Consider the following 22,170-nt stretch of genomic DNA (forward strand, 5'->3'; position numbering starts at 1 on the left):
GGAAGGGCGTGGCCCAGAATCCCCACCCGAGAGCTTGGCGGTCCCTCCCGCGGGACCGCAGGGCTCCTCCGCAGGCTAAGCGAGGGGGCAGCTGGCGGTGACTAGTCTGTCTAGAGCCTTGGCGGCCCCAGGAACTGCACGCCACAGCTCGAGCAGGTTTGAGACTTGGGGTGAATTCCAGGACGACCGCGGAAGCAGGAGTGGGAATGTGAGCGGTGTGCCGGGGAGAGGGGGTCATGTTGCTAGGCGTCCGGACCAGAAGACGTTCTACTCAGCACTGAAAGGGGGGACGTGGTGTGGGTGGTCCGACCCTGTCGAGTTCTTGGCAGTCTCCCGCCCAGCCGTGCTTGAAGGCGCCCCCTGGCGGGTCTATTGCTACTACCGTGCCTACCTGCAGAGCGGAGGCTCCACCCGACCCAAGGGGATCACAGGCACCCCGGCAGTCTGTACTCCTTGATCGCTTTTGCAGACTTCACAGAGTATTCGAGTGCAGGCTTCTTACGGCCTCAGTTTCCCCCTCCCAGCCCTGCTGGTTCAGGCCCCACAGCCTGGAATAGCAGGAATCCCTGCTGCTCCACACGCCCGCCCCCTCCCCGCCTCTGCTCCGCAGACGGGCTTTAATAACGTCGCTGGAAAGTGACACGCGATTTATTATTAAAGTAATGCGGGGACGGGAAAGGTTTAATAAACGCGCTGCGATGCCGAGATTATTCACCGCAAATAAATGAGAGCGCGGGCGGCGTTTTAATAAATAATTTCCCGCTGCTCCCCGGGGAAGAGAGGGGAAGAGGAGGGGGAAGCCGAGCCGCTGCCAGAACTCCCGGCCTCGCCTCCCCACGGGTTTTCAAGCCTTCCCTGCGTTTTTCGTTCGAGGTTGCTCACACCAGAAATGTGAGGCTCCAGGAGGGCTAACTCGGAGTGGCCTAGGCAGGGAGGCGGGAAGACCTCTGTCTCACCCAACTTCCCCCAACTTCGGGATTCTAAGTGCTTTGCTTAAGATGAGCAAATGCTCTTCCTTCCGACTCCGAGCCAGAGATCGGTAGTCTACACTGTACTGGTGCAGGAGGGACCAGACCCTCCCCAGCCGAGGGTACTAGGTCCTAGGGTCTGGCCATTCTCTCTGCTTTCGGCTGACCCCCGCTGGCCGTCCAGGGCAGGAGGTCGGGAATACGCCGGTTAGAGGGCGGTGTGTACCGGTGCGTAGGAGCCGTGAATGACCCCGACTCCCTCCTCTGCCGTCGTGGGGGCATCGGCCTGTTTATTACTAAGAAGCCTCCTAGTAGGGGTCCTTCAGCCGCGCGGTTCTGACGGGTGAAGCCCAACTTTTGGCTCACTGGTGAACCAGGGTGGATTTGAGGGCTGAGCAGAACTGGGGCCACCGAGGGCGAGTCTGCCGGTCCAACAGAATCCTGGAGGCCCGAGAGGACGAGCCCGATTTTGGAGATGGCCGAGACTGCAGACTTTGGGGACCAAGAATTCGCCCACCACCCTGCTGGGTGGCGGAATGAGAGGGAAGCTCTTGGGGTACATCGGCTTCGCAAATTTTGAGCGTGGTGGGCCAGAAGGGGCGACAGCTCTGGCGACACCCCTGGCCACGCTTGGGAGTACGTGAAGTGGCAGAAGAGTGCCATCTGGTGGACATTTCTGGTTGTGGCAGCGAGGTCTGGGTCAGGGGGTCTTGAGAGTTAAATTGGAAAAAGGATGCTTCTCCCATTTGTATTCACTTACTTTTGTGAACATGCGCATATGTGTTTAGTATATATATGTGGTATCTGTGTGTGACGTATATTTAATATCATTGATATATTCATAGTTATGCGTGTGCTTATAGCATTGTATATGAAGTGTATATACACATATATAGTAATATATGTTACACACGTGGATTATCTAAAAGCATATGTGTGTATGTGGATAACCATGTAGATACATATGCGTGTGCATAAGCATTTTACAGAGGGATGTATTGTTACATTTGTATAACTCTATATATACATTTACTTGCAAGTATGAGTTCCATTAAGTGCCCTTCTTTCAACAAATATTTGTCATGGGCCAATGTTGTTGTAGGAACTGGAGATACATCATCCACATCACCCCTGACCTTGCAGAGCTCACATTCTATTGTAACATGTGCATGTGAATGTACATATTCTTAGAGTAATTATATATGTGTATGTGCATGGGATTGTGTGCACATGTATGTGTCACTCTGTCTACACACATGAGGGGAAGACAGGCTTAAACACTCCTCTGATGGACTTGGAGATTCCTTGAGCTCTTTTGTGCTCAAAAATTCTGGTGCCATCACTTAGGACTCTAAGTGTGCAGGCATCTTGAGGCAGAGAGAAAGAGACTAGAGACATAGGCTAATTACCTTCTGGGATGTACTTTGGTCACTTCCGCAAGCCCTCTAAATGCCTAGATTCTTTCTAAATGGTGAACAGCCATGGAAATCCACAGGGTGATGAGATGTTAATGATGTTACTCTCACATCTCAAAGCAAAGCATCTTGGGTGGGAAGGATGATGGTTGGGATGGGTGGGAATGGGGTCTGGGAAGCTGGGTGGGAATGGGGTCTGGGAAGCTGGGGTAGGGATGAGTTCTCTGGGGGCAGTGGTGTAGAGTCTAGGAGGGATCTGGTCTAGAATGACTCCAGGAGTTAGTTGTGGGTAATGGAAATGGTTTGAGGATTCTGGGCGGGATGGGCTGGTAGATAGAGAGAGATGGGGCCCAGGGGTCAAGAATGAGGTCAGCATCAGGGATGGAGTTGAGGGGGTACAGAGACAGAGGCACAAGCAGCAGTCTTAGGATGGAACCTGGAGGCCAGCTCAGATGGAATCATCCCTGCCTTTCTCCCCACCCTCCCTTCTCCATGCTGGGGCCCCTCTGTTCTTTCATCCTCTCTCTGCCTAAGCTGGGTCTCAGATATGCTGGTGGCAGAGGAGAAGAGTATAGGCTCCAGGGCTTGTCTTGGCTTAGGTGACTCACCGGTAGGCTAGGTAGGGCTGGGCTCCCGACGCCACTGTACCATGAAGCCTCATCCCAGCCACCTGGGCCACTGCCCACCCCACTGCCATTACCAGCTTTCAGTTTGGGTTCAGCGCAGGGGTTCAAACATGGGTGAGGCCTGGACCTGGAAAAGGTCACAGACTCCCCCTCCGCATATACACCCACACATTCCTGGAGCTGAGTGAGAAAAGGTGCTTCGGAATGATTTCTTCCTTCCTTCCCTCCTTTGCTAGATGTTTTCCAGACACGGTCAAGGCCAGAAGTCTTCAGGTACCATCCTCAGCCCTGGTCTGTGGCCACACCTTTGCCTGACTACTTCACCCTAAAACCAAGGTTTCTGTCCCTTCTTTGCCTCTTTCCCCTTCCTTCAGTCTCTCTTTCCTTCCCAGGGTTGAGGGCTTAGATCCCTGTGCTGTGTCCCCACTGGTCAGAGGAGAGGAGGAGGGGCGGAAGACATGGTCTGGCTCCTGATCTGGATTTCCTTTCCTTTCCTTTCCTTCTCTCTCTCTCTCTTTTTTTTTCTTCTCTTTTACGTTTTCTCTGCCGTGGGAGTGGCTGAAGGCTCTCTGGATGAGATGAACAGTCAGGAAAGCCAGTTTGGGTGACAAATGCTGCCCCACAATCAACTCTCACCTGGTCCCCTTGGTAGGTAGCACCTTGGGAGGCAGCACAGACTTGAGGGTGCTGAAGCAGCTCTGGAGGTCCCTGGGAGAAAAGAGTCTTGGTGAGAAGTGATGTGGTCTTCCAGGATGTTTCCTAGGTTGAGGACCTAAGGACAAATATTTCCTACCTCCCACCCCCACTCCCATCCCAGATCACTGAAGCTGAAGAAGGCCCTCTTGGCCTCCTGGACTCAGCTGGTCCTGGAGAAACCCAGGTTCTAACTCTGGCTCCCCAGCTCCCCCTGCCCCTCCCCCACAGTGTGAACCGGTGTCAGAAAGATTTCAGTTCTGGGGGTAGTGGGGGGGGGTGTCTCAGGGGTAATGTTCTCTCAAGGGCAGTGATGGGTCTTTGGGGACAGAACCAGGGCTTGAGGTCAAGGACAGCCTGACAAGGGCACACGAGGTTTTGCAATACAGGTTTGAACATCTAAGTGCATACCCTGGGTGATTTTCTTGGCTTCCCTTCTTCTGTGTCCTTCTCTGAAAAAGAATGTAAAACTTGCTCTTAGGGGTTATGATGACAATAGAGATCTTCTAAGTAATGTGTCTGGAACACAAAAGGTGTTCTGCAAATGGTCATTTTACTACTGCTCTTTCGTGGCAGGCGAGCTGCATGGAGCTGGGGGTGCCGAGTACAGTTTCCTGCTGAAGTGTGCGCTGGAGGATGGGGTGATCGCAGTCTTGGTGCCTGCCTGGAGGAGGCTTTAGGAATTGGGCTTTTGGAGGAGGGAAAAGGCTAAGGCAGGGTGGGGACGGCTAGGAACCGAGCTTCCAGAGAACTTGGCAGTCTTCACCCTCACTCTCAGCCCTCCCCAGGGAGCCCCTGTCACAGCCCAGGGCTCTAGCTCTGCACTTGCAGGGAGGGGCATCCCCCAAATTCACCTCCATCCATCTCTTTTATCTGGGCTGCTGAAGGGCTGGAACTCCAGTGGGGCCTCTGATGGGGAACAGATACAGACCAGGCGGAAGCAGCCGGAACTGTACCGAGCTGGAGCTGAGGACCGGGCCAGGGGGTCAGTGAAGACAGATAAAACTCAGAGCAGCTGGGGACTCAGGGGACCCGTGGGGCAGAGGAGCAGGAGGGGCTTTGGAAAGGCTGTGCACTGGGAGGAGGCAAGGGCCGGAAGTTTCTGATGGGGACCAGTGTCCATCCGAGATTTCAAATGTTCAGACAAGGACTTTCAGGACTCTTTGGGAGGAGGAAAGGAGCAGAGCTTCCTCCCCTAGGTATGGCTACAGGAAGGCAGGGGTGCCTGCCAGGGGTGAAGGCTAGTCTCAGGGTGAAGCTGAGCCTGAGAACAGGGTGGGCCTCAAGTTCTGGGCCAAAGGCAGGGCTTCTGGGGGCTGCCTTGCCTTTAAGGCAGAGATGGGAAAAGGTTGCTAAGCTATTCTGTGATTTTAGTTCCTGTTTTAATTAACTTTGAAGGGCTTGGGGCCTCCCTGAACACCAGGGAGAGGAGCAGAGCAGACGTTTATTTTCCTCTTTTCCCCTTTAAAGACAATTTTATTAAATCACTTTGTTTTCATTCTGGCTTGAACATGGGGCATTTAAATGGAAAAGTAATTATTTCACCTCGTTTTCTTATGGAGAGGAGAGAGTCAGGAAAGGGAGGGATGCCAGTGAGAGGAAGAGGCTGGCAGCTTCGGGCCAGCCCGTGTGCGCACACACGCGTGTGCATGCACACACAGACACACAGTCGTGCTACAGCAGCGTCTACATATATCCCCTCACACAGGCACACGTTGTGTACCCAGAGAAAGACAAGCCTTGTCCATCCCTCCCCAGTATAGATGCTTCAGCCCTCGCAAGTGGGGATCTACACTGTCCTGAAGACACTCCTTCCCCGAAACTGTGCCTGTAGGGCAAAGCTCTCTATCCAGACACAAACACTCACAACACACTGTGCTCGCGGTACAGGCACTCTTTGCAGATACTTGCACATGCCCCTTAAGCGTTGTATGTGCAGGTACACACACACACACACACACACACACACACACACACTGGATTCAAGTCCTTCCCAGCCTCTGGAGTTATGTTGTCATCACAAGTACACACAGGTTCAAACACACAACTCTCATTCTCAGACACCAAGCACATCCTGACCAGGACACAGGGGAGCAGATTCTGGCGGGGGGGGGGGGGGGGGGGGGGGGGGGGACGACACCGGACACACACATTGTCATGGAGAAGGTGGAGGAGTCCTGGGACTCTCTCTCTCATTGGAGCTTCTGGGCCCCCAATCTACCTGTCCCCTAGGCCACTCCAAGAGTCCCTTTCTCTGCACCTATACGATCTTGGGTTGACCGCTGGTGACCTTGAGGCTGCAGCGTCTGGGAGAGAGCTACTCCCTGCCTCCCTTCCGCCTCTCTACCACCCCCATCCCGCCTCCCCCAGATGCCCGTTGCAGGGCCAGAGAAGGCCAACAAGTCTCCTCGGGCTGCGCAGTCCGCGCAGGGGCCGGGAACCCAGGTTCCAACCCTGGCTTCCCCAGCTCGCACCGCGCGGCCCGGCTGGCTGTGCGATCGGCGTCAGAGGGGTTAAAACTTCGGCAGCGCGCCCCCCTCCACTCCCACCCCTGGCTGGTACTTGGAGGGCCGGGTTCGCAGAGCCTACCTGTACTTTGTCTTCATCTGTCACCCCTTCTGACAGTCAGATACATCTTGGGGGGGGGGTATGGGGGCGGGGGAGCCATAATTAACCTCTCCCGCCTCATACCCCAAATGCTGCCTTCTCGGCCTCGGCTGCAGCGGGGTCTGCGGGAGGAAAAACGGGAGGGAAGGGAGGAGATGGAGAGGGACGGAGGGAGAAAGCGGGAGAGGATTGAGAGGGCAGGGAGCCACCGAGAGGAAAGGCCCTGACATTTTTATTGCCCTGCCAACCTCTTTTCCACACCCTTCTTTCCACTCTCTCTTCACGGGGAATGGCGGACGGTTGGGAGGGACAATTAGAAGAACTAGAGAAAGCCTAGTGCGCTCGCCAACTCCCCGCTCCCCCTCACATGGGCGAGTTCAGGCGCCTCCGGTAGCCTTGGGGGGGGGGGGAGCTGGGGCACAGTTGTGTGGGGATGGAGATTCCTCTGTCGGCCAGTTTAGTGCCAAGAGGAGACCTGAGGACTGAGGACGAACTCGCTTTGCTCCACGTGGCCCTGGGGATGGCCATGCCAATATCTCACATTTATGGCAAATGACTAGAGCTTATGTTAAGGATTAATTTTTGTTCCAAGCAGTGAAAGGGGAGGGGTCTTGTGTTATTCCAAGAGAGGCAAGTGGCTCCAATGCCAAGGGACCCTGAATTAAAAGCTCTCCAGATCTGGGGTGGGAGATGGATGACACTTCTAAAAATTAAAAACAAAAACAAAAGCCTTAGGGCGGGGTGGCTGGAATCAGGGCTTAGAAAAACAGAAGACACATTTGTTTGGGGCTAGGTCCTCTGATGAAGCAGGGGAGACTCTAGGTCAGGCAAGAGTTGTCTGCAGCCAAGGAGATGAATTTGGATGTGAACTATTCCCAGACAGACTGCTGTGTGTCCCAAGTGACCCCAGGGAGGAGCTGGGAAACAGCCAACAGCGAAGATGGGAAGGAGAGGTGTTGCTTGTTGCTGTCACTGCTGGGCCTCCTGGGGGCATAGAGAGACAGGACCCTGCCAGTCCCCCCCCCCCCCCCCCCCCCCCCCCCCGGGGCAGCGGGGGGGGGGGGGGGGGGGAATTCTAGCTTTTTCCATCTTTTTGAGAAGTTGTTAGTCAAATCTGTCATCTACAGTGTCTAAGAAATAGGACCTTTTCTCTAAAGTCTCTGCTAGAACTATGGACATGGCATTGTCTGCGAGGCAGGATTCCTGGTTCTCATCCTGGTTCTGCCAACAGAACCAGTTTTAGCTAGCTGCATGATGGAAGATAAAGAAAGCATTTAACCTCTCTGGACCTCAGGCTGCTCATTTATAAAGGGGGGGGTGGACGGATGAGACACACTATAGATATTGCCCATCCTGATGTCCTGTGATCTAAGACCTGAGGAACATTAACAGGCTCAAATGTGCTTGCATCTCCCCTTACGCATGCTCAGAACCCTCCGGCCCCTGAGCAGCATATAAGGAGCCCCAAAGGTGCTCACTAGCTCTCCTGCTGCTCTCCCTGCCGCTCTGCCCCCCAACCCTCCTTGGCCCTCCCCACACTGTGCATCCCTGGACTCCCAATCATCTGTAAATTTTGCTGTGGTTGGGAAGGAGCCAGGGGCTAGGGCACCCCAACAGGAAAGCTGACTCTATATGCTTCTGTTAAAAGAAAAAGAAGAAAGCCTAGCAGAACTGGAGAGCAGAGAGCCAAGGCAGAAAGTTAGCACTGGAAAGGACTTGCCAAATGGGGAGAGGGAGCATTGAAAACGGAAGAGAGCCAGGAGAGGTGAAGAGAGAGAAAGAAGGCTCAGCCCCCTGCAGGGGACTCATGTGGGGAGTGAAGAGTGAAATGCGCTGACAGCCTTGTCAGGAAATCACCTCCAAGGGCCCCACACCCTGGTCTGTCAGTTCCATCTCCCCAGGGGAGGAGCCCCTGTGAGTCACCGTTGCCTGTCCCTTGGATTTCAGTCCCCACCCCCCAAACACACAGCTCTCCTCCAGAAGGGAATTCATTTCTGGCTATTATTTTCTTCACCTGGGGAAGTGCTGGGCATTTTGGCAGCATGAGGGGAGAGGAGAGAAGCAGGAAGGAATCAAGGCCGCCTGGGCTGGGGCCACCTGTGGATGGGGGGCGCCGGGTCACCCGGCGCAGTGTGGTGCCCCTGATTGCTGAGATGGTCTTCTGGGCAAGTGTGGCACTGAAGTAGAAGTGGGTTTTTCTCTAAGAGCATGGGGCCTGGAACAGACACATGAGGGGCCCTGGAAGAAAGCTGGGCTCTTGTTTCAAATCAGTCCTGCTGAGGGGGAGGCTTGGAGTTTGTAGGGATGGTTTGGACAGCCTCACATGTGGAGGGCAGAGTCTGTCTCACCCTTGGAGGCCAGAAATGAGTTCCACTCTCCTCAGGCACGTTCCAGACTTGCCTCCTTTCTCCTAGCTCCCCTTCTGGGGGTATAGCCCTCATCTTCCAGCTCCAAACCCAGCTCTCACCCTCAGAGCTTCCCCCTCACCTTCACAAGGTAGCTCCCTATCTGTCTGTAAGAATCCTTTTTGTTGTTTTTATTTTTATATATACATATATATTTTGTTTTGTTTTTATTTTTTTTATTTTTTATTTATTTTTATTTTTTTTAAAGATTTTATTTGTTTATTTGACAGAGAGAGAGATCACAAGTAGGCAGAGAGGCAGGCAGAGAGAGGAGGAAGCAGGCTCCCTGCGGAGCAGAGAGCCTGATGCGGGGCTCGATCCCAGGACCCTGGGATCATGACCTGAGCCGAAGGCAGAGGCTTTAACCTACTGAGCCACCCAGGCGCCCCTGTTTTTATTTTTTTAAAAAAAGATTTTATTTATTTATTTGACAGAGATCACAAGTAGGCAGAGAGGCAGGCAGAGAGAGAGGAAGAGAAGCAGGCTCCCCGCTGAGCAGAGAGCCTGATGCGGGGCTCGATCCCAGGACCCTGGGATCATGACCAAGCTGAAGGCAGAGGCTTAACCCACTGAGCCACCCAGGAGCCCCTTGTTTTTATTTTTTAAATGTAGTATATGAATATAGGATTATGAGAATTTCAAACAATCCAGAAATGGGTAGAGTAAGAAGGACAAGCCCCTCTTCCCTCTTTCCCTCTGATCCTACCCTCTTCTCTAGAAGTTACTGCTCTTAACTATTTGGTGTGTCTTCTTCTAGGTCTTTTCTACATTCACCACATACATTCAGTCAGACAGACACGTGCCCAAATTAGGTTTAAAAACAATTATTACATAGACTTTTCATGCCGTACTGTACTTTATTAGTTATTCCTTTCACTTAAATATCAGAGATATTTTCCAGGCCAGCATATAAGGACATACCTGAATGCATATAGACACACCTTACAGGGCGCTCCATAACAGAGTTAACCAATTCCTTATTAGTGGGCCTTTAGGTTGTTCCCAAGCTTGTCTCTTACAAACAATGCCACAACGAGCCTCTTTAAATATATGTCATTTTGCATAAGAATGAGTATTTCTGAGGTTCACATTTCTAAAAATGACATTGCTGGGTCCAAAGACTAGTATACCTATTTGGGCTTTTCTTTCAAGCTTGAAACCCATATTTCCAAGCAAGGGCTCATGGATGCTAGTCACTGGGCCCTGGAAACACTCTTCCATGCCCCCCCCCCCCGAATCTGTGTGAGCTGGCCTGGCAAGAGGAAGACAAATTAATAATTGATGAAGAGAAAAGATTCTGTGTGATCTGAATGAATCCTGACAAGTGGCTTGGTGTGTCTCTGAATTCAGATCTGGGGGTGTCCACAGAGAGGGAGATCTCCTTGGCAACATTCCCCCCTTCACCCCGCTCACGCTTTTCTCTCCCCCCTGCTCACCTGCATTTTCCCCCTCGTTCCACAAAAGTTCCAACCAGTTCTCCCCCATTCCTTGTTCCAGGCCTGGAGTCTTCAGGGAGAGCCTCTCACGAGGGGCCGTTTCTGGTTGGCTGTCATCCAGCTGCTGCCCACCCGCCGCATGCCATGCCAACACTAAGCAGTACCGTACGTGATCAAAGATCACAGGAACACCCAGTCCTTGGGTGAGAGGGAGGCTGGCAACATAGGGCCCATTACATGTATATATGGCATTGTTAGAGTCGACCTTCAGGCCACTTCAAGCCACATCCTGGAGGATGCTATTCTAAGGCAACTGCACGTGGGATGGGTCAGAACTCCCCATTCCTCCCCGACCCCACTGACCCCCCACCCGCCTGAGTCATCGTGTTAAGGCTCCAGAGCTCTTCACCAAACCTAAGGGCACCTGCAGCCTTTCCACTCCCTTCCCTTGCATCTCCTCCCCTCACTCAGATGTTGCCAAATGGATGGTGAGCTTGGATGGGTCCTGGTGGCCAAATTCCAAACAAAGGGGGAGGCATCCTGGCCCCCTGCCAGTGTTCCGTCCATGGTAATTTGGCAGGAAAGCGCCAGCTGCGTTTATCCGCACATCTGTTTATGCCTCTGGCTTGTTATTTATTCTCTGCCTTTCATGGGCAGCAGAGCCAGAGCGCACCTCAACTCTTCCCAAGTTAGATTAACCAGGAAAGAAGGCTGGGACACTCAGTCACCACAAACGCTGATGTTCATTGAAGGGTATGCCTTCTCCAGCAGCTGCTGCCACTTTTCATAGAGACACAGAGGAGAGGAGCAAAGGGGAAGGGAGGGGGAGGGAAAGGGTGGGAGGAGAGAAGAGAGAGGAAGGGCTGTGGAGTTGGAGTTGAAGTTATGCTGGGAAGACCTAAGTCAGGTGGGCCAATCCCTGACCCCACTGGAGATGGGGAGAGTTGGCCAGCCAGTCTTTGAAACACAACCACTCTGACCTTCCTTCCTGCTAGACACCATGTTTCAGCATGTGTGTGTTCTTTTTTTTTTTTTAAAGATTTTATTTATTTATCAGGCAGAGACCACAAGTAGGCAGAGAGGCAGGCAGAGAGAGAGGGGGAAGCAGGCTCCCTGCTGAGCAGAGAGCCTGATGCAGGGCTCGATCCCAGGACCCTGGGATCATGACCTGAGACGAAGGCAGAGGCTTTAACCCACTGAGCCACCCAGGCACCCCATGTGGGTGTGTTCTTGTATGGTGTGGGTGAATATCAATCCTGGGAATAAGGCTTTTAACAGAGGCTATATAGGCTAGGCTTCTTGGGGTGCTTAAATAACTTTTATTTTCCTTTTTTTTTTTTTTTTAATAACTTCTTGAGAGATTCCTGGGATGAAGTACTTGGTGGTGAAGAACCAGAGCCAGGCTCTGTCCCTGGGATTAAGAAGGAGGAGGAATGAGTAGAGGAGGAGGAGGAGAGAGGGAGGGATAGAGGAACGGGAGGAGGAGGAAGAGGAAGGAGTGTTAAAGAATGGATAAACATGTTCAGAGGGGAGCAGAGAGGGATGATGGGGGGAGGAGCTGGGAAGTTTGGAGATTCTTGGCACAGGTGCTATCCTTGGTCCTGACTGACAATTGGCTCAGGAATAGCCCAGAGCCCCTGACCCGAATGGGTCTCCAAACTCCCTACAATTTTCTTTGAAGGAGACTGGATGATTTTGGAGTAGAAACAAAGATCTGGAGCCTCATCTGGTGAGAACTAAACGCTCAGGTCTGACTTCTCCCACTATTACCCCATCTCCCTCCCCTGGCTTTTTCAAAGCAACTCTGTATCTGGTCAGTGCTCCTTGCAGGGGACAGGTAGGTGTGAGTCCAGAGAACCCTGGGCAGGGCTCCTGGGTAAAAGTGCAGGCATCTGAACTCTGCAACCCTTGGCCTGAGTGGGGGAAAGTGGAGTGCTGGCCTGGTCACCTTTAAAGCAACTAGACCCTGCCAAATTCTAGATAGACACTTTTCTTCTACTTTCCCTCTGCTCCTTTGCAAAACCCAAATACCAACACCATTTTTTCCCTCCTTCAAAAAATTATATGTAACGACCTATTCACAGGCAATACCTGCACAGATGGAGGTTTAATCAGCGAGAGTCTAAGCACACGGACGTTTCAGCCTAACCCAATTCCCAGTTGTTCATTAGGGGAAATATTCATCACCCAGAGATTACAGCAGGGCCAAAACTCTGAGTGGATTCTAAAGAGCTGTCAGTGGGGCAGTAACTGCACCAGCCAAGACAGGAGGCCAGACTGTGCAGAGGGTGCCTGGCAGGCCCTGGCCCTGCTCTGAGACCCCTGGTCCTATGAGGCTACTTTATAATTTTTGTTTTTGAGAATCATTGTTTATAGGACTTGGTGCCAGGCACTGAGGAGGAAGATAGAAGGGAACTATCAACTGCCTTTGGGAATCCCTCTTAAGAGGGGAGATATGTGGTCCCCTGCTTGGAGGGAACTCCCAGTTTAATGGGGGAGAATGGCCCCCACCTTCTAGACGGCTCTCCAAAGAGTACTAACTTAGAAGTTAACAGACATCTTTGTCCTAAAATCTCTAGGAAGCGGCAAGAAACTGCCTCCTCTTGAAGGCACAGGGAGCAGCACGACTCCTCCCAGTTCCTGCAGCAAATCAGAAACAGAAGTTGGGCATAGAAGGCAAGCTGCAGACTCCAGGCCAGGGGGTACCATTACTTTCTTTCTACCACAGAGGGGAACTGGGCCAAGGGAAGCCAGGGAGACAGGTAAGGGACATCTCCTAGGTTGCCTTATCCCAAACAGATGAGACCCTCACTGGTGTCAAGTGACTTTTCCCTTCTGGCATGGAGAGTCTTGACTATGTCCCTGGATTTCCTGCCCATGTCCTCATGTGCAGTTTGGGAAGCCTGTTTGTTCATCACCACTGGCTCTCCTGGCACCCACTGTCTATCTGCCATTTCTGTGTCATCCCAGTCAGTAGTATTGGCGATTGTCTTGCCTTAAGGGGCACAAACTCACCCCAGATTGAGTCTGACTCAAGGGCAAGGCATTCAAGGGCTGGACTTTGGCCTCAAAGCCTGCCATGCTTCCTGTCACCTCTAGTCCTAGACATGGTCCTGTGGGCTGAGGAGAACTGGTCACCCGCATCGCCCGTGTCCTCTGCTCTTCTGCTCATTTGGCCCAGGATGGAAGGAGCAGAAGGAAGGGAGGGAGAGAATGGCACCTGTGGCCCACCCTCCTTTAGGGGTGAGGGAGAGCTTCCCGGAGGAGGTGCACTGAAGCGGAGCACTGGATGGTGAGGGGGACATGCCCAAGTGTGGGGCAGGATGGGGACTGTCAGCCTCATGGCCCCTTCTGCTCCTTATACCACTTTTCTCCCAGATTTCTGGGACAGCTTCTTAGCCTAATGCCCTTCAATGAGGTCTCCGCAAGTCCTCCTCCACCAGCCACGCCCTGCCCTGCGTCCAGCTTCCCCAGAGTCTTCCCAACTCTGAGATTTCACCCAGACACTTTCCCCCTGGGGATTCAGCTGAAAGACTTCAGACCCAGAGGGGAAGGATCTAGAGGAGATGGGATCTGGGTATTCCTTAAACGGTGCTGAGAAGGCACATGGTGCTGCTGCTCCCAGGCCCATGGTCACAGGAGGGCATCAGAGACCTGGGCATCAGAGGCTGGGAGCTGACAGAGGGGATGAAATCCAGATGAGAGACGAACAAGCCACCGAACTACAGGGACACTGAGAGTTATGGGATATGGGGATTCACAGATACCTTCCCCTTGGGGCACAGGTGTCCCCACTCTGGACTTGAGACCCGGAGCCACACCCTGCTGCTGAACAGGAAGGGGTCACACAGTCAGGCACCTGGCTTCACACTTTGTTTCCACACGCCCTAGCGGTGGCATCTTATGTCAGCCCCTGTTGTGTCTCTGACTCCACTCTCTTCATCTCTATAAAGTCAGTCAGGTTAAGAACCCAGGACAGAGATTTATTACTGATGTGACTGGACTGTGGGGGCTGGCAGCCCGGGTTCTTGATGCTCTGACTCCTTCTAAGGAGGTGGGCTGGAGAGAGGAGAGTGTGGATGCATTCAAATACACATATATTGTTTGCAGGAGACTTATTTCAAGGAATTGGCTTATGCGGCTCTGGAGGTCGGCTAGACAAGGCCAACATCTGTAGCTCCGGCAATCAGGTAGGAAAGAGAAAAGCTCAGGAACAATCTGGCGATGGGGCATTGCCAAGAGGAGTCCATCGAGGGGAGAGCAATGGGAGAGCCTGCCCCTTTTTGCAGTGTCCTGCATCAGGAAGAGCGTGTCCCTCTCAAGCATTCCTGCTTGGGGCAGGCTCACAGGGGATGCTCTCCCTAGCTTAAGGTTGACTAATTAGGGAATTTAATGAGGTCTTCCAAATCTAGCAGGCCCTAGATAAGTGTTTCTTGAATACCAGGAGCAGGTGTGTGTTTGCTACAGAGTGGTGGCTGCCATTCTTGAGGCTGGGCCTAGCCTGGTGGGCACATCTAAGAAAATTATACAGCAAAAATTATTTTTATGAAGATTATCTATTAGGTACTCTTTGGGGACGTTCCCGGCAGCTAAGAGTCTCCCCAAGTGGACCTAGCAGGAATTTACACACTGAGGGGCTGAGGCTCTGCTTCTCTTAACAAAGGGAGGCTGAGGGGGCTGTGGCCGTGGCTGTCTGGGGTCAGAAGCGAGGGCGTCTCTCTGGGGCTCCTGAGGTTTGGATACAATGAAGCCTGGGGAAGACCTCAAGATGGACCAGGTCCCCCGAGTTGCCCTGCTCTGGCTGTTGGGGCCACTGAAGCCCGCGACAGTAACGGCCCTCAGTGACCAGTGGGGCAGCAGCAGGTAATTACCGGGCAGAGGCTGGGAACTGACAGGGTAATTATTAGCTTCTAATTGCAGGGCAAACCCAGGCCGAGATCCTTCTCTCCAAAGCAGAGGGCATTACTATTTGCATAGCAATTAATTACTTTGGGAGCTACGGAATTTAATTACCCACTAGTCCGCAGGAGCCAATAATTAAATTACTCTCAGAAACAGGGTATTTATTTCCCAGTTAGGCTGAGCAGGTAGCTCCTACCTTGGGGAGGGAGGCTGGGTGGTGACCCCTGAGCCCGTGATTGGCCCTCGGCCCAGCTGGCATAGTGGCAAAGGCAGCCCCCCAGGAGGGCGTGTCCACCTGAGCTGCAGACCTGCAAGCGCAGGCCCTGCGGAGCCCGCGGAGCTCAGAGCCCCCGGGGGGCCTTCTGCCGTGGGGCGCCAGGGGAGCTGGGCGCATGCGCACGTAGAATCCCAGAATCCCGCGTGGAGCAAGAAGAGCAAGGAGACCAAACAGGACACTTCGGCTCAGTCGTTTTGCCACAGCTGCTTGGTCTAACGTGTGTCAAAATACACACGTTACCACGTACTGGGGTCGACAGATTGATGCTGAGTCCGTCCTGGATTCTCTTTTCATCCCTGATGCCTCTCACGGCTGAGTGGGAGGTTGGGCAGGGCTTAGGACCAAGTGGAGTGGGGTTTCAGGAGGAGTTGAAGAGTGCCTGTTTGAAACATCACTTGGTAAAGAAGAAAAAAAAAAGTCAGGAAGTTTAATGTTCCTGCATCAAAATGGCCATATGTCGTATACTCCTGAGAGATGGGGGCCTCTGGGTTCTTCCAAATAGAGAGTGACGCCTGTGAGTAGAGCTGTGTTAGATCCAGCCCTTCTCCCCATCTTAGTAAGCAAGGTGGAGCTGGGGTCACGGAGGTGAGGGGCTGGGGGTAGAAGGATGCCACCGAGAGGGGGTGTGGTACAGCTTGCCCAGTGACTGGGACACCCTGTCCGCAGGCCTGAGAAAGCCCGGAGGTTGGGCAGCATCTGCTCTCCCATCCCCCCATTGCTCTCCCCTAAGTCCCACCACCCTTTTCTCCACCTCCACCTCCACTGTGGCTGCCTGGGCAGTCGGGAGCTGGCAGGTAGTTGAGGCAATGAGGCGTTCTCTCTACCCATTTGTAGAGCGTGGGGTGACGTGTCTGGCCCTGGTGCTGGGGATTCGGGCCCTGGTGCTGGGTAGGACAGACTGCCGCCTGGTGGTGAGTGGCCCAGTCCTTCTGCGTAGTGGGTCCCGGGGTCTTTGTGCACCATCCCCTTCTGAGGAAGGATGGAAGCAATAGGGCTCCCTTCCCTTCGTCTTCATTCTCTTTCCTGAGAAGAGTCTCAGGCAGATCAAGTGGGCAGGTTCCTCCCTCTCTTTCCTCCAGGTGACATTGGTGGGCCCCTGTTGTATGCAGGTCTGGAGCCACCTCCCTGCCCCGCTGCCTTTGGGTGAGTTCCCAACTGATAATTGCTCCCAGCCCTTGACCCCTTGGAACTCCCCTCCCAAGGACTAGAGCTGAGCCCTGCCCCCACCCCTCCAGCCTGGCCTCTGGGCCTCCCCAGGTGGGATCCTATAGGCCCTTCTAATGAAGTTCTCCCCGACTCTGTTCAGGGCACCCACCACCCGTGGAAGAGCACCGGCCGGCCCTCAGCCTTGGCTGCTGACAGCAGCAATCCATCTCCATCACAGTAATGGCGTCCCCATTAATCGGCCATAAACTAATAAAGCAAGCACTTTCCACCCTACACCCCCCCCCAACTTCATTAAGTCTTTAGTACATTAATATGTCTTACTTAGTGTCAGCTAAGCCTCTTTTTCCATTTGGGGTGGAGCATGGTGGGGTGGGCGCCTTGCCCGGTGGCTGGGTGAACATGACCCCTCCCCTGGCCCGGGCAGAGGGGCTGCTGACTCAGGCCCACCCACCCCTCTCTCCCTCACCCTCTGCCCACTTTCCCTGAGGGGCCCTAGAGGCGGAGGGAAGCGGGAGCAGGAGGAACAGGAAGAAGTGGGGAGAAGCTGAGGCCAGGGGAGGCAAGGGAAGGAGGAGGAGGCAGGGTCGGAGGAGGAGGGGGCTGGCAGAAGAGGAGGAGACGGGATGGGGGAGGAGCCGTGCACCTCCAAATTAAATTTGTGATTCAGGCATCAGATGGGCCGACAGCCAGAGATTAATTCGACTGATCGAGTTATAAAGAGCGGAAGGCCCGGGTAATCAATCTTGCAGCTGTCAGGCCGACAGGCAGGAGTATTAACCTGGCGAGACGGCACATACCGAGGACCTCTTCATTTCATTCACCCCAACCGTGTCCCTGACCACCTCTGGCCCGTCTCTCCAAATAATAATAATTGTGGCTGTTAACGATGACAGAGACAGGATGAGGGGCCGCCCCTCTGCCCCAGCCTTCCCTCCCACAGTCCTCACCCGCTGCTCAGTCTGAGCAAAAGCCTGAGCAAGTAACAGCTGGTGGCCCTCTTTGAGAGGTGGGGAAACCGAGGCCGGGACTCCAACAGGACCGTTAGGCAGGCTGGAGGTGAGGTTGGGAAGGCACTAGGAGACAAGGGCAGTGTCCTAGATCCCTTTTGTTTCCCAGGGAAAGAGTTGTCCCCCAACTAGCTGGTACAAACCCTCGGTGCTTTCAGCTCTGGCCAAGGAAGCTGGGATCCAGAAGGTCCAACTGACCCCAACTCAGGCCTCTTCCCACCCTGGCCATGACTCTGAGTGCTGGGCCGGTAGGTTGGCAGCCCCAGCCCAGGCCAGGGCCCCCGGGCTGGGGCAGATGTTCTAGCTGGCAAACCACCTTTCCTGCTCACTCTCCCAGCTCGACAGTGTCAGTCCACACCTGGGACGGGCTGGGGGCTCCCTGCAGAGACTTGTGGAGACACCATCCCTTGGGCAGAGATGGGGTGTTGCGCGGCAGGGGGGGGTGCTTCCTTGAAATTGATACCTCTCAGCTCTAGCTAATTTTCACATCCTTCAAACTCTGATAACTCTTTCTTCCTTGCTCCAGGGAAAGGAAGGGGGAAGGAGGAACACCATGTGTGTGCTCGTGGGTGCGTGGGGGGGGGGGACGGATACAGACGTGATGGGGGCACCTTTAGGGCTTATTGGGAGTGAGCCAGGACTGAGTCTGCCCTCTGAAATCCTCAGGCCAGGGTAGGCTATAGGTAGTGGAGGCCTCGGAGGGTCGAGGTGAGGAGACAGGGTCCTCTCCACTTTTCTTAGTGAGAACCACTGGGTTAGCGGAGGAGGCCATGGTCCCTAACTTGGTCTAACAGTGTTATCTGTTATTATTGTTATTCTTACTGACAATCTAGGGACCATCTCACCCAGCAGATAATACAACTGTCATTTATTGTGTTCTAAGTATCTCTACGTATAAGCTAAGTGTTTTACATACATCACAACTTTTTTTTAAAATTTTTATTTATTTGACAGAGAGAAATCACAAGTAGGCAGAGAGGCAGGCAGAGAGAGAGAGGGGGCAGGAAGCAGGCTCCCTGCGGAGCAGAGAGCCCGACATGGGACTCGATCCCAGCACCCCGGGATCATGACCTGAGCCGAAGGCAGAGGCCTTAACCCACTGAGCCACCCAGGCACCCCATACATCACAACTTTAATGTTCACAAAAAACTCTATGAAGTAGGTTGTATTTACAGTCCCATTTTACAGATGAAAAATTGAGGTTCAGAGAGGTTTGGAGGCGTGCTTAAGCTGGCATAACCAGGAAATGGTAAAGCCCACACTTGCCACTACCCAGCGCCTCAGTACAGGCTAACTTTACCCAAGCCCCCCCCAGTGTACCCCGGGCCCCTTCTCAGTGGGCTGATCCTGGATATCTCCGGCTGAGCTTACCAGGACACTAGATCCCTCTGGGTGTGAGGTGGGTGGGGAGGGTGGCGCTGTTTGTTCAGGGGAGGGGGGGTGCTTGGTGTCAGAGAACACTCATCCAGGGCAAAGAGAAGAATAGGGGCCCCACCCGGGGAGGCTCCCCAGTGCCCTGCCCTGGAGTAACCCCAGGGAGGAGGATTGCCCCCTCCCCAGGCCCCATGGCCTTTTGGGAAAGGAGAGGGTGCTGACTTACCCACATTCCCCCTCCTCCCGACACCTCTCCAGGGCTGGAACAATTGGAGAGGTGCCTCGCTGGGTGTGTGTGGCAGGGAGGGACCCCGACTGGGATGGGTCTGGAGAGAAAGCTCTCCTTCTCTCCCCCGACCCCAGCTGGGGCTGGGCCCAAGGGGGGGTGGGGGAGTGGGTCTGACTGGGCGGCAGCCAGGCCAGCCCCTCTCTCCCAGGCTCCCTGGGACCCATTTCAAGTGGCTGCTTCCAGGCTGGGCCTGCCGAGGGAGGGGGAGCGGGAACAGGGAGCTTGTTTCCAAGCAGAGGTTCAAGGGTCTCCCTTCCTGAGCCCCTGCCCCCTTGCTCAGGGCAGCCATTGATTCTGCCCTGTCAGTCTCAGGCGGCCCCTCCTTCAGCTCCATCCGGGGCTGTGGCTGTGGCTCAGGACAGCATGCCACCCCCACCCCATCCTGAGGCTGTTCTTGTCCTTGGGGTGGGGTTGGATGAAGACCCCTCGCATAGACCCTCCGGGAGCAGAATCCCCGAGTCTTCAGGTTTGGATCATGGGGGTAACAGAGGATTTATTCTGCTGTGATTTCCTTCCACACCCCTGGTTCTCCCTCCTTCTGGTTTAGGCCAGATCCTGGGTCTGGGCGTGGTCTCTAGCCCGTGTGGGAACTCTTGTGGTAGTAGTGTTAGGGGGTGTTCTCTGGCTTCTAGCCCTCTCACCCCATCAAGGCAGGGGTGGGATGAGACTGTCTAGGGCTGTCTTGTAATTCCCGTCACGGTCCCTTGGATCTGCTCTGTGCTGTAGTTCCCTATGTAGGGAGCAGCCCTCATGACCTCTGCCTCCTTCAGAGGGGGGAAAGGTGGGTTGCTGGGGTAGGGAGAGGAGAGGTCATTTAAGACAAATCAGGTAGAATGCCTGTTTCAAATCCTGGCTGTCTCTGTGAGCCTCAGTTTCTTTATCTGTGAAATGGGAAGAATAGTGTGCACTTCCTTGGCTTGTGGTGATGCTCGAGTGATATGTGAGAGTGGGTCTCTCACGGTGTCTGGCACCTTGTAGATTCTGAATAATTATCAAAAGCATCAGCCAGAGCAGGGGAGATCCAGGGGCGTGGTGAAGGTATGGGCTTTAGGAGAGAATGACTCTTCCTCACCCTCAGCCTCCCTTGTCTCCCAGCTCCTGATCCCTCCCTAGGTGACAAGCCCAGGCAGAGAGGCCCTGAACTTGGACGTCACACTCTGAAGAACTCCTGGACAAGACAGGGAGAACATCTGTGTGCTGGACAGGGTTGAGCTGGAAGACTGTGTGTGATTCCATATCCCTGTTTCAAGAAAGGAATTGTTTGGACATTAGCCAGGTGGTGTGTATGTGTGTGTGCATTTGTGTGCATGTGTGCACATGTATGTGTAGGCTCAATGGCTGGCCTCAGAATTCTTGCTGATTAATCTCTGTCTTCTCGCACCCAGCCCTGGTCCAGAAGCTCCAGGCCTGAATTGGTGTCCAATGGACCTGAGGGGTCAGAATCAGGCCCAGGAAGATGGATTTCCCCGTCCCCTCGGCCCCCACCCAGCAGGGGAGGGAGAAGGCTGCTTCATTATGTTTAATGGGATTATTGGGGAGGGGGGACAGTAGTCATGGGGCATTAGCTGCTAATTGGGTCCATAATAAAGTTAATAAAGCTCTTATGGTCTTTGCCATTAACTGTAATTAAGGGGGTGCTCTGTGGCAGGATGGGGAATATTGGCGGGGAACGGGTACTCAGCTCTCACTGGTAGAAGGAGCCAGAACAGGAGCAGGTGACAGGGAAGTTGGCAGCTATGCCAAGGCTGGGAGCTATACCCATGGCTGGGCTCACCAGCCATGGGTCCTTGGAGAGCTGGAGGGGGTGAGGTGGACAGGAAGGGAAAGGGTCTGCCATGTGCTATGCATAAGAGCAAGAGGGAAATTCTTAACCCCAACCCAGATGTCCACGCCCTTGAGGAGGCTCGGAACACGGGAGAAATGGCACCTCCAAGGAGAGATGGTATGGACCAGCTGGAGCTTTGGGGCCTGACTCTGGCTTGGGTTTGCTGTGGACCTTGGGGAGATTGTATAACCTCTCTCAGCCTCCGTTTCCCAACAAGAGGATAATAATTGCTCCTGTCATTTGCCGAAGCTGGTGTGGAGGGAGGAAACCAGATGAATGACTGTGGAGCTGTTGTTCTTTATCAAGCTTTTATTTATTTGCTTGTGTAATTATGCAAGAAGGACTTTAGGTCTTACTGTGGATGCAGAAGCATAGAGTGGACGTCCCCTTCCCATTTTTCCTCTGCCATCACTTTGATGTCTATCTTTCTAGAGTTTGGGGGATACACTTACATGATATCTATGTACATCGAGAAACATACAGCTTTCTTTTTCTCCTTCCTTCCTTTTCCTCCCTCCGAACCCCCTTCCTCTCTTCCTTCCTTCTCCGTCCTGCTCCTTTTCTTTTTCCTTAAATGGAATGATATTTTTGTACTGGTTGGCAATTTGCTTTTTCCTCTTACATGTGTCTTTGTAGCGTTTGCCTGTCAGTACGAGCAGATCAGGTTCATTTTTGGATGGCTGCTCGCTATTCCACAGTTTGGATAAACCATTACTTATTTCAATGCTGAACCTATCGGTGAGCGTGTAAGTTGTTTCCACCGTATGACATTTAAACAACGGACCATCCTTGGATCACCTTTGTGTACTTGCTTATTTCTGTAGACTGGATTTCTGGAAATGGAATAGTGGGCCCCAGGATATATTTTATTTAAATTTGTGGTATCATGAACTTGTTCGTTTTTGAAAGGTCAAATATGTACGAAGGTCAAAAAAATCATGAAGTACAAAGGATTGTCACTCTTGCCCTCAGTACCCCCACTGTTCCTTCTTAAAGATTTAAAAATACACATTTTCAAAAATTGGTGAATGCTCATTTGCCTATTTCCCCCTCTTCCCCACCCTCCCCAAATGGTGGTGCATTCTAGACTCTGTTCTGCACCTTCCTTTTTATCTGCACGTTGCTACCCTCATAGGTGAAGATCATTAATGATGGGAACATGTAGATACTCTTTTGAAT

The 22,170-nt window shown here is 53.3% G+C and overlaps 1 long non-coding RNA gene across 1 annotated transcript; it reads left to right on the top strand.

The window, feature by feature from the left end:
* On the top strand, window positions 1-20,758 carry LOC132015363 (uncharacterized). The gene is made up of 6 exons (XR_009403637.1): window positions 1-156; window positions 12,730-12,912; window positions 14,261-14,340; window positions 16,409-16,472; window positions 20,262-20,442; window positions 20,552-20,758. It is a non-coding gene; the product is annotated as an uncharacterized LOC132015363 (long non-coding RNA).
* The last annotated feature ends 1,412 nt before the right edge of the window (window positions 20,759-22,170 follow it).

This window comes from Mustela nigripes, chromosome 4, assembly GCF_022355385.1.
Source record: "Mustela nigripes isolate SB6536 chromosome 4, MUSNIG.SB6536, whole genome shotgun sequence".
Taxonomy (NCBI): domain Eukaryota; kingdom Metazoa; phylum Chordata; class Mammalia; order Carnivora; family Mustelidae; genus Mustela; species Mustela nigripes.